Source organism: Coenobita brevimanus, chromosome 61 (assembly GCF_032717465.1).
Source record: "Coenobita brevimanus isolate Jiangsu-jjx chromosome 61, ASM3271746v2, whole genome shotgun sequence".
NCBI lineage: Eukaryota > Metazoa > Arthropoda > Malacostraca > Decapoda > Coenobitidae > Coenobita > Coenobita brevimanus.
This window is the reverse complement of record NC_137014.1, coordinates 34,617,633-34,627,261: the sequence shown is the minus strand read 5'-3', so window position 1 is coordinate 34,627,261 and position 9,629 is coordinate 34,617,633.

The window sequence follows — 9,629 nt, the reverse complement described above, 5'->3', positions numbered from 1 at the left end:
AATTTGGTCTCTACAAAGCACATGACATCAGGTTCATGTTCTCTTAAGAAATCATTAATTTCGATCCTTGTCGATATGAAACCATCAACATTAGTATATATCACCTTCAAATTATTTTTGACATTATTAATACCCTCTTCTCTCCTACTCTCTGTCTGTACCACTTCCTCAACTTCTGATCTTTCACAACCATCCCCCCTAGTTTCCTTCACTTCTATTTCCTTAAATACCATTTCCTTACTTTCATATCCAATACTCTCCAAAAAAAAGTATTACGTTCTTCCTCCGTCCTCTTATCATTTTTTTCCTTTACTTGTTCCTTTAATGATTTTAAAACTTCTCTTTCTTCTTCATTCAGATCTTTTCTTATTATAATATTTTCCATCCCCGCCTCTTTGCTTAATTTCCAGGTCACTTTAAGTATCTCATTTATTACACTTTCTTATGTAAACTTGACTCTCATTGGTTTTCCCCTTTCTTATAAGGCCCTATCCTCCTTACTTCCTCAATTTCTTTTACCCACTTGTCTCCTTCGGGGTCAATCTTGCCTAATATTCCTCTCACCATGTTCGTGTCTCTCTCGAGTCTTGCGAACCTAACCTTTTCTTCCTCTTCCCTGTTTCCAAATACTACCACACATCTGTTCCTTTCTACAGTTTCTCTCACTATTTTCTCTTTTTTCTTCAGTATTTTCACTACATTTTCTTCCATTTCTTTCTTGTTCATTTCCCTTTCTTCCTGGATGATCTCTCTTAAGCTGACCACTTCTTTCTATTCTTCTTCTACGTGTGCCCACTTTGCCTTATGTTCTTCTAATACATTACTCACCTTCTCCGTTTTATTAGTACTCTCTTCAAGTTTCCTCCTCAGTTCAACATTTTCCCTCTTCAAATTCCTAATCTCTTCATTGGCTGTTTCGTTGGACTGGATTAGACTCTGTATGGTGGTTTCCGTATTTCCTGACACATCCTTTATCACTAGATTCTCTACTTTTTTTTCGAGTTCACTAATCCTCATAATTAATGTTTTCACCAGGTCCATGACATTAGTATTAGCATCAAATCCTTGAAATTCCATTCCCCCATTGTTTACATTTTCGGCCATGTTTAATGTAACGTACCTAAACAGCTGTTACCGAATAAGCCACAAACATTCATGTATGCTATTGCCAACAAATCTTTACATTTTTGGTAGTCTACTAACTTTCATTATTTTAAATTTAAAGACCCTAGGAGACAGGACAGACAAAATTCCTGAAACTACTCAAGGTTAGGAGCGATGCCTGGGACGTCCGCTCTCTCCGGTGTGTGTGTGTGTGTGTGTGTGTGTGTGTGTGTGTGTGTGTGTGTGTGTGTGTGTGTGTGTGTGTGTGTGTGTGTGTGTGTGTGTGTCTTTTTCTGTCACCGAGCCACATGAAATATGCTGCAAAAGGACAAAGATCTGGGTCTAAATTAGAGTAAAATGAGCACTGGTATAAATAAAAACCATCTGTGATAAGAACTGAGATCAATGACCACTAAACCCACCAAACCACCAACACACAATGATAAGTTAAACATACTGATAATTACCATAAATATTATGAATATTTAAAGTATTACTAGCATATCATTTGAATAAATTTATCAGAGACTTAAATACATGAGTATAGAAAATAAGGTAACTACATGCAATATGCTGTGTACTGCACGTAGTGGTAATGGTGTATTAAGGTTGATGATGTTATTGCTATAAGTGGTGATGACACAGCCAACCTCGATTCTGCTAGTGGGTATAGCTACTGGTAAAGACACCAGATTCTGACTGGGACCCCTACCATTACAACTTAACATCATGATGGGTCTGTACTCTTGTTGGTACAGGAGGCTTCCTAGTGCATCTTCTTTAATAGTATGGTATATACAGGTATATTTTTGTAGCTGCTGCATTAACGTTTTCTTGTAGTATTTACGTAATCTAAATTACTACTGACAATTTATGCAGCATAAAAGGGAATGCTTAAGCATTCTATTGGTATGTAAGACATACTGCTCAGAAAGAGGTGCTACAAGAATATGGTCTAGGATGTGTATGATGAAATCTTTCCTTCAGACCTGAACTAACCCAACAGGACCACAACAGTTCTGAAAAGGCTGGACCAGACCTCACTGTGGTGACTGAATGTAAAAGGACCTACACTGGCCTGAAAGGTCCTGAACAGATCTGACTGACTCTAAATGGACGTAAACAACCTGAATAAACCTACATGGGACTAACTGGAACAAACTGGCCCTAAACTAATATAATATAATGTCCTTACAGGACATGTAATTACCTGACTAGGCCCAAATGGATGGTAATGTTGTTGTTACTGTTGCTTAACCCCAGTCTGTCTTGATATGCATACCTGTCAACCACAGCTAAGCTAGACCTGAAGTGGTGGCGTCTGCACCGTGGGTCTACCCCCCACAGGCTGTAAAAGCAGAGAAGGAGGACAGCATGGGAACCAAACCACCACAAACCCCTCCCCCCCTGGCCCCTCACAGGGCCTGAGAGCCTGGGAGTGGCTTCGGTCACCTGGGCAAGTACCATATCTCTCAACACAACATATACAACAACACTTTTTTCTACACTGAGAAATGACTTCCCGGCAGCCATTTCTCAAAGACTTCTTCTAGCCAGTGACACTGAGAGCAATCCAGGATCCATCAACAAATACATATGTCCAGCATGCTCAAAAAATATCACTTCAAGCCAACAGACGAAGGGTTCAGTTCAGTGCAATTATTGCAAGAACTGGGCCCATTACACCAGCACAACACTTGCATCCAGAGAATATTACACAAACACCTGGACCTGCTCCTTATGCTCCTTCCCCCCACCCACTAACACCCCACCAACCCTACTCCTACTTCCTCCACACCTCCTCAGCCTAACCCACCGATCCTACTGACACCATCCAATCCCCCAAACCCCTCCCATTCCATCCCAATCTAATTCACCCCAACCCTTATCTCCATCACAAACTTTTCCTACCCCTTCCCCTCCACCCACACCCCAACCTCCCCCCCCATGCTGCAGCACCCAACACACATCATAAACATTCTTCAAATAAACATAGATGGCATAAACACCACAAAACAAGAACTCACACAATTTATCAAACAACAAAACATACACATTGCCTTCTTACAACAACAAAACTACACTCAAAAGACACCTACATTGCATCATTTCACCACCATTAGACAAGACTGGACCGACGGCGGTGGTGGTGGCCTCATCACCCTGATACACCAATCCATCAACTTCCCAGATACTAGTGCACACAAAAGTCACTTCTCCCCCCACATGACACAACAACAGAAATACAATCAATTAAAATATGCACCGGTAACAAATCACACATAACAATCACCAATACATACATTCTCCCCCAACTGTCCCCAACAGTACCACACAATTATGTTTCTCAAATACACCACATCACTAACATACCCAACATCATCCTGGCTGGTGATTTCAATGCTAAGGCATCGGCCTGGCATGTCAACAACCCTGACACAGACAGATGGCTGGTTCTACAATCCCAAATGGATAATCTTTTCACCCTCAACAATCTCCAGCAACATACCACTATCCCACACCATGCTCTCTTCCTCCCATCATCCCCAGACATCACCATTTGCTCTCCGAACCTCACCCCCACAACATCCTGGGAGATGGTCAAAACCCTTGGCTCTGACCACCTCACAATCATCATCACTACCAAAACCAGAATCACCCCAGCTGGCCACAGACGCACACACACTAATTATAAAACAGCCAACTGGAAGGCCTTCACAACTGAAACAGAACAACACTTTGAAACATTAAACAGTACATCCATCACAAACATCAACACCACTGTGCTCATCTTCAATACAATTATTCAAAATGCAGACAAAAGACATCCGCTAGAGGCAACAAAAAGAGACACAACCCCAACTTCACACCTGGAATTCAAGACCTCATCAGTCAATGAGACACATGATGACACTCCCCAACACCCCACACACAAGACACCATACAACAAATACAAGAACTCAACACTCAGATAAACAATAAAATATCAGAACAGCAAACACTAAATTGGGATAATTATCTCCAAACACTTGATCACAAAACAAACACCAGCAACCTCTACAAAACACTAAACAGCATCATAGTCTCCAACAGCAACACTACACAATCACACGTTGCCATCACAACAACAGACACCATACCATCAAACAAACAACAAGCAAACACTTTTGCCGATCACTTTTGACATGTCAGCCATCTCAACTCCCATTGCGACGTTCGACGTGTCATCCGACACAAGAGACAGTTCCCTACAGACCCGGACTTCGCACCTTCCCCTTTCAACCAGACAAAGCGAATCACTAGCAACCTCAAACACTCACCGGCCTGTGGACCAGACAACATAAAGCAACATACACCTTAACCCGCCCCGTCCTGACCACTTTTTCACCACTGGTACCCCCCAATCCCGACCATTTTTGGACCCCAATTTTTTTTGCTAAAACTTTCGCTTTTGGTCAGAAACAATGGTCAATCATGAAGAAAGTGTTCACTGGGGTCCATAAGTTGCCTAAACAGGTATACCTTCGTCACACCTGGTACCGTGTTCTCTGTAGGTGGTCTGAGGCTCTCACATTTTCTATGGTATTATAAGTCTGGGAAACCAATGAAAGTAAGTAGATATGTATTTATTACAAACATAAAAACATGTGATACAAGAGTAAATTGGATTTTATACAAAAATAGAGGTGAAATAAGCATTGTACCATCGGGTGAACCGAGCGAAATTGGCCAAACTATTCACGATGAATCGCTAACATTGTTGAATCATGATACATATCATTTTTTCTACTAACATAATACATCTCCAATAACATTATACCATTTTACATTTTATTGAACTGTTTTTACGTATTCACAGGCCTTTCGATAACATTTAGCGTAATGTTAGCGCTTATTTATGTAGTGCGTGAACTCGCTGTGACTGTTGTTTCAACTCGTATTGTGTTTTTTCAACTTACATAATACTTTCCTAATAACATTATACACTTTTCCACTTTAGAGAACTGTTTTGAGATAGTTTCAGGCCTTACGTAAATATTTAGCGTAATAATAGCGCATAATAACACAGAGGGTGAAGTCGCTAAGAGTATTATTTCAACTTACAACCTATTTTTGTACTTATATAATACTTCTCCACTAACATTGCACATGTTTCCACTTGATATAATTGCTATCACATAATAGGAGACCTTACTATTCTACTGAGCGTCATATTATCGCATATTTACACAGTGAGTGTTATCGCGATATCATTTGTTTCATCTTACACCATTTTGTTTTCCCGGTTACCATCTCCTTACAAACTTTCGAAACAAGGGCGGCACCTGTTGTTATATCAAATCCCAATATGCAGTTGACGCTATTTTAAACTTCACTTCATCCAGTTTTGATTACTCATTATATAAATTAAATTGCCAAAACATTACCAAATATATCTGTGTAGTTTATCGTTCCCCCAGTGCTTCTTCGGAACCCAGTGTATTTGATTCCATATCCACTCAGTTGAGTAACCTTGACCTTGCCCTTGGCAATGAAATTACCATTTTGGGTGATTTTAACATACACAATGTTGAATGGTTATTGCATTCTGCCCGCACTGACGACGCTGGTCTAGAATGCGAGCTGTTTGGGGAATCGTTTAATCTCACCCAGTTGGTAAAGCAACCAACCAGAATACCTGATAATCCTGACCATAATGCCCATCTCTTGGATTTATTCTTGATAAATAATCCAGATCAATACAGGATAGAGGTACTGTCACCACTTGGATCCTCTGACCACAATCTCATCAAAGCCTCATTAGTTAACCCTCCTACACCTCCCCATGCCGAACCTGTCAGGGTGACCCGATGGCACTTTGACAGGGCAGACTGGGATGGATTTAGAAATTATCTTGCTGATGTTCCATGGCAGTCTTTCTTCTCTAGTGATCCCAATTCTACCCAGTCCCACATTTGTGACTTAATACTAGCTGGTATGGATTTATTCATACCAAGTCAACAATTCACTAAAAGATCAAACTCTCCAAAATGGTTTGATGGCAATTGTGCCAGAGCAACAGCCCAAAAGTCATTAGCATATAACTCTTACTTAAAATCAAAAACACCTGAATCACTCTCCCAATTTAAAATTGCTAGAAATCATGCAAAAGCTGTATTAAATCTATCTAAATCAAACTTTCTTCAAAAGCAAGCATCAAAACTACTTAACAACCCTAATGACAATAGAATATTCTGGTCACCTCTTAATTCTTTCAATAATAACTTTAACAAGTCATCTTCCATTCCCCCACTAAAATCTTCAGATGGCAATATTACAAATGACCCATGTGGGAAAGCAGATATCTTTGCTGGTACCTTTGCAAGAAACTCCACCATAGATGATACCAGCCAGAATGTCTCAGTACTGGAACTTGATTCTCCCGAAATTGCCCCACTTAAAATACATACAAGATTTGTAAAATCCATCCTAGACAATTTACCTACCAACAAAGCTCCAGGTCCAGATGGAATTCCGCCAATTGTTTTGAAAAAGTGTTCCCCTGAACTTGCCTCTGTCCTAGCTAAATTATTCAGACTATGCATACGTACTTCTTTATTCCCAAATTCATGGAAAGAAGCCAATATCCACCCAGTTCCGAAGAAAGGAAGTTCGTCTGACCCCTCCAATTACAGACCAATAGCTATCACATCTTCTCTTGGTAAGGTATTTGAAACCTTAATTAATAAGCATATTGTTAAACATCTTGAATCCAACAACTTAATTAATGATAGACAATACGGTTTTCGCCACGAAAGATCCACCATTGACATACTCAATCTCTTAACTCATACTATCCATCAATCAATTGATCTTTTTGGAGAAACTCATGCGGTAGCTCTTGATATCTCTAAAGCTTTCGACAGAGTACGGCACCGTTCCCTGCTGTCCAAACTCCCTTGCTATGGACTAACGTCTTTTGTTCCTTTGATTTCTTCTTATCTTAGTGACAGGAAAATAAGAGTAAAAGTAGATGATGTATATTCGAGTTTCCACTCAATTAACGCCGGCGTGCCGCAGGGATCAGTTCTGGCGCCAACCCTATTTCTGGTTCATATTAATGATCTCTTATCTGTCACTCACAATCCCATTCACTCATATGCAGATGACTCAACACTACATACCTGTAGTTCATACACACTCAGACATCCATTTACAAAGTCTAATATCTCTACCTCTCAACTCAATACAGCCATCTCCATAAATCAAGATCTATCTACAATCAGTGAATGGGGACAAAACAACCTTGTCTCTTTTAATGCTAGTAAAACTAAATATATACAGTTTACTAATAGACAGATATTGCCAGATTCGTACATTACCTTCAGTGCTACTAATATTCCCATCTCCAAAAGTATTGAAATTCTTGGTGTCTCACTTAACAGTGCCCTCAGCTGGACCTCTCATGTCAGATCACTTGCTAAAACCGCCTCAAAGAAACTTGGATTACTGTACAGAGTCCGTAACTTCTTCGCCGATGAGCAGTTAGCTATAATTTATAAGAGTCATGTGCGCTCTCAGCTTGAATATTGCTCACCCTTGTGGAATGGTTGTGGAGAGGTTGCATTAAGACAACTAGACAAAATTCAGAATAAAGCTGTTAGAATCATTAACAACCCTGCCATTACATATAAACTACCTCCCCTGCAAGTAAGAAGGAATGTTGCCTCCCTTGCATTATTTTACAGATATTTTTTTGGCAAATGCTCAGACGAAGTTGCGTCCATGGTGCCACCTCTCCATGTCTTCCCTCGTGCTACACGGGCATCTGGTAGCGCTCATGACTGGAATGTCACTCAACCATATTGCAGAACTTCAGCCTATCAGAATTCTTTCATTCCCCGAACTGCATCTCTCTGGAACACGCTTCCCCAGAGTTGTTTTCCTCCAAATTTCAACCTACAACTGTTCAAGTCTAACTGTTATAGATATTTTATGAACAGAGGACACCAGTAATCTGGTGTATGGATTATTTTTTTTCTCCATTTGTTTTTCCTTCCTCCGTTCTGTTATTTAAAAAAAAAAAAAAAAAAAAAAAAAAAAAAAATCAACTTATAAATTACTTTCCTACTAACATTACACCCTTTTCCACTTTATATAATTCCTATCACATACTTACAGACCAGAATGTTCTACTGAACGTAATATTTTCGCAGATTTACACAGTGGGCGTACTCGTGACATCATTTGTTACAACTTACACTATTTTTCAACTTATACGTTACTTTCCTGCTAACATTACACCCGTTTCCACTTTATATTCTTGCTATCACATATTTACTGACCAGAGTGTTATACTGAGCGTCATATTTTCGCAGATTTACACAGTGGGTGTAGTTTTGATATCACTTCTTTCAACTTACACTATTTCTCAACTTATACATTAGGTACTTTCCTGCAAACATGACACCCATTTCAACTTTATATAAGACTTAGAAAATACTGACTGGCCTTACCATTATATTGAGCGTCATATCGCCATCCCACACAGTTTCAGTAGTGTAGGAAGTTATGGTACTCTCTGAAACATGGCTGAAGGCACAACGCAACATTGGTGGTGGTGGGGGAGGTTGGGGAGGTGGAGAGCGGTGCCTTTCATCACTCGCACTTCTCTTCCCTCTCCCTTTTCCTTTACCCTTTCCCTTCCCTTTCCTTCCTTTCCCCACATCCTGGGGCTGTGGGGAGGAAGTTTGGGAATATTGTGTGGCAAAAAATGTGCTGGGGAGTGGCTCCTCCTCCTCTCCCCTTGGCCTACGTGCACCACGTGCTCATGCTGCCTCCCTCACACCACTTTCCCTTTCACCCCGCACTCCCGCCACACCACTTTCCCTTTCACCCCGCGCTCCCGCCACACCACTTTCCCTTTCACCCCGCACTCCCACCACACCACTTTCGCCTTCCCCAGACAAAACACTAGGACCATACCTTATTTGCCTTCTCGCCCCACCTTCTGATCCTCGGGGTGAGATTTTTTCCTTCCCCAACCACGAGGCAACATCACGTCCTAAGCCGCCGTCCTCGTCCTCGTCCTCATCAGAATCTCTCTCTAGGGGATGGACAGAGGTCCGTGCAGGTGGTTTGGGTGCAGGCTGGCCTTCCCTTGCCTTACGATATGTCACACCGCTTTTTCCGGGGCGAAGGGACCTCCTCATCACTGCTTGTTATTTCTTCCTCTGGCTGGACGTAATCTCGATCCACCACATCATCATCAAGTGGAGAATCACTATCTCCAGTGAAGGCCTCCAGGGTGGATGCTATTTCGTCGTCTGAGAGACCTTTCCGCGCCATGTCTGACCTGGGTCACTGCTAACAGGTGAGTGACCGAGACAAGGGCGAGCGCGGGTCACGCGGGGTCTGGGACGCTGCCCGCCTGGCGGCAGGTAGGGGAGGCTTGGGTAGGTGGGCAAATCGAAAATCTTGTGCGAATTTTGAAAATTGTGGAAATTATGAACCTTGCAATTGCAGGACGTTGAAGTATGTCAACG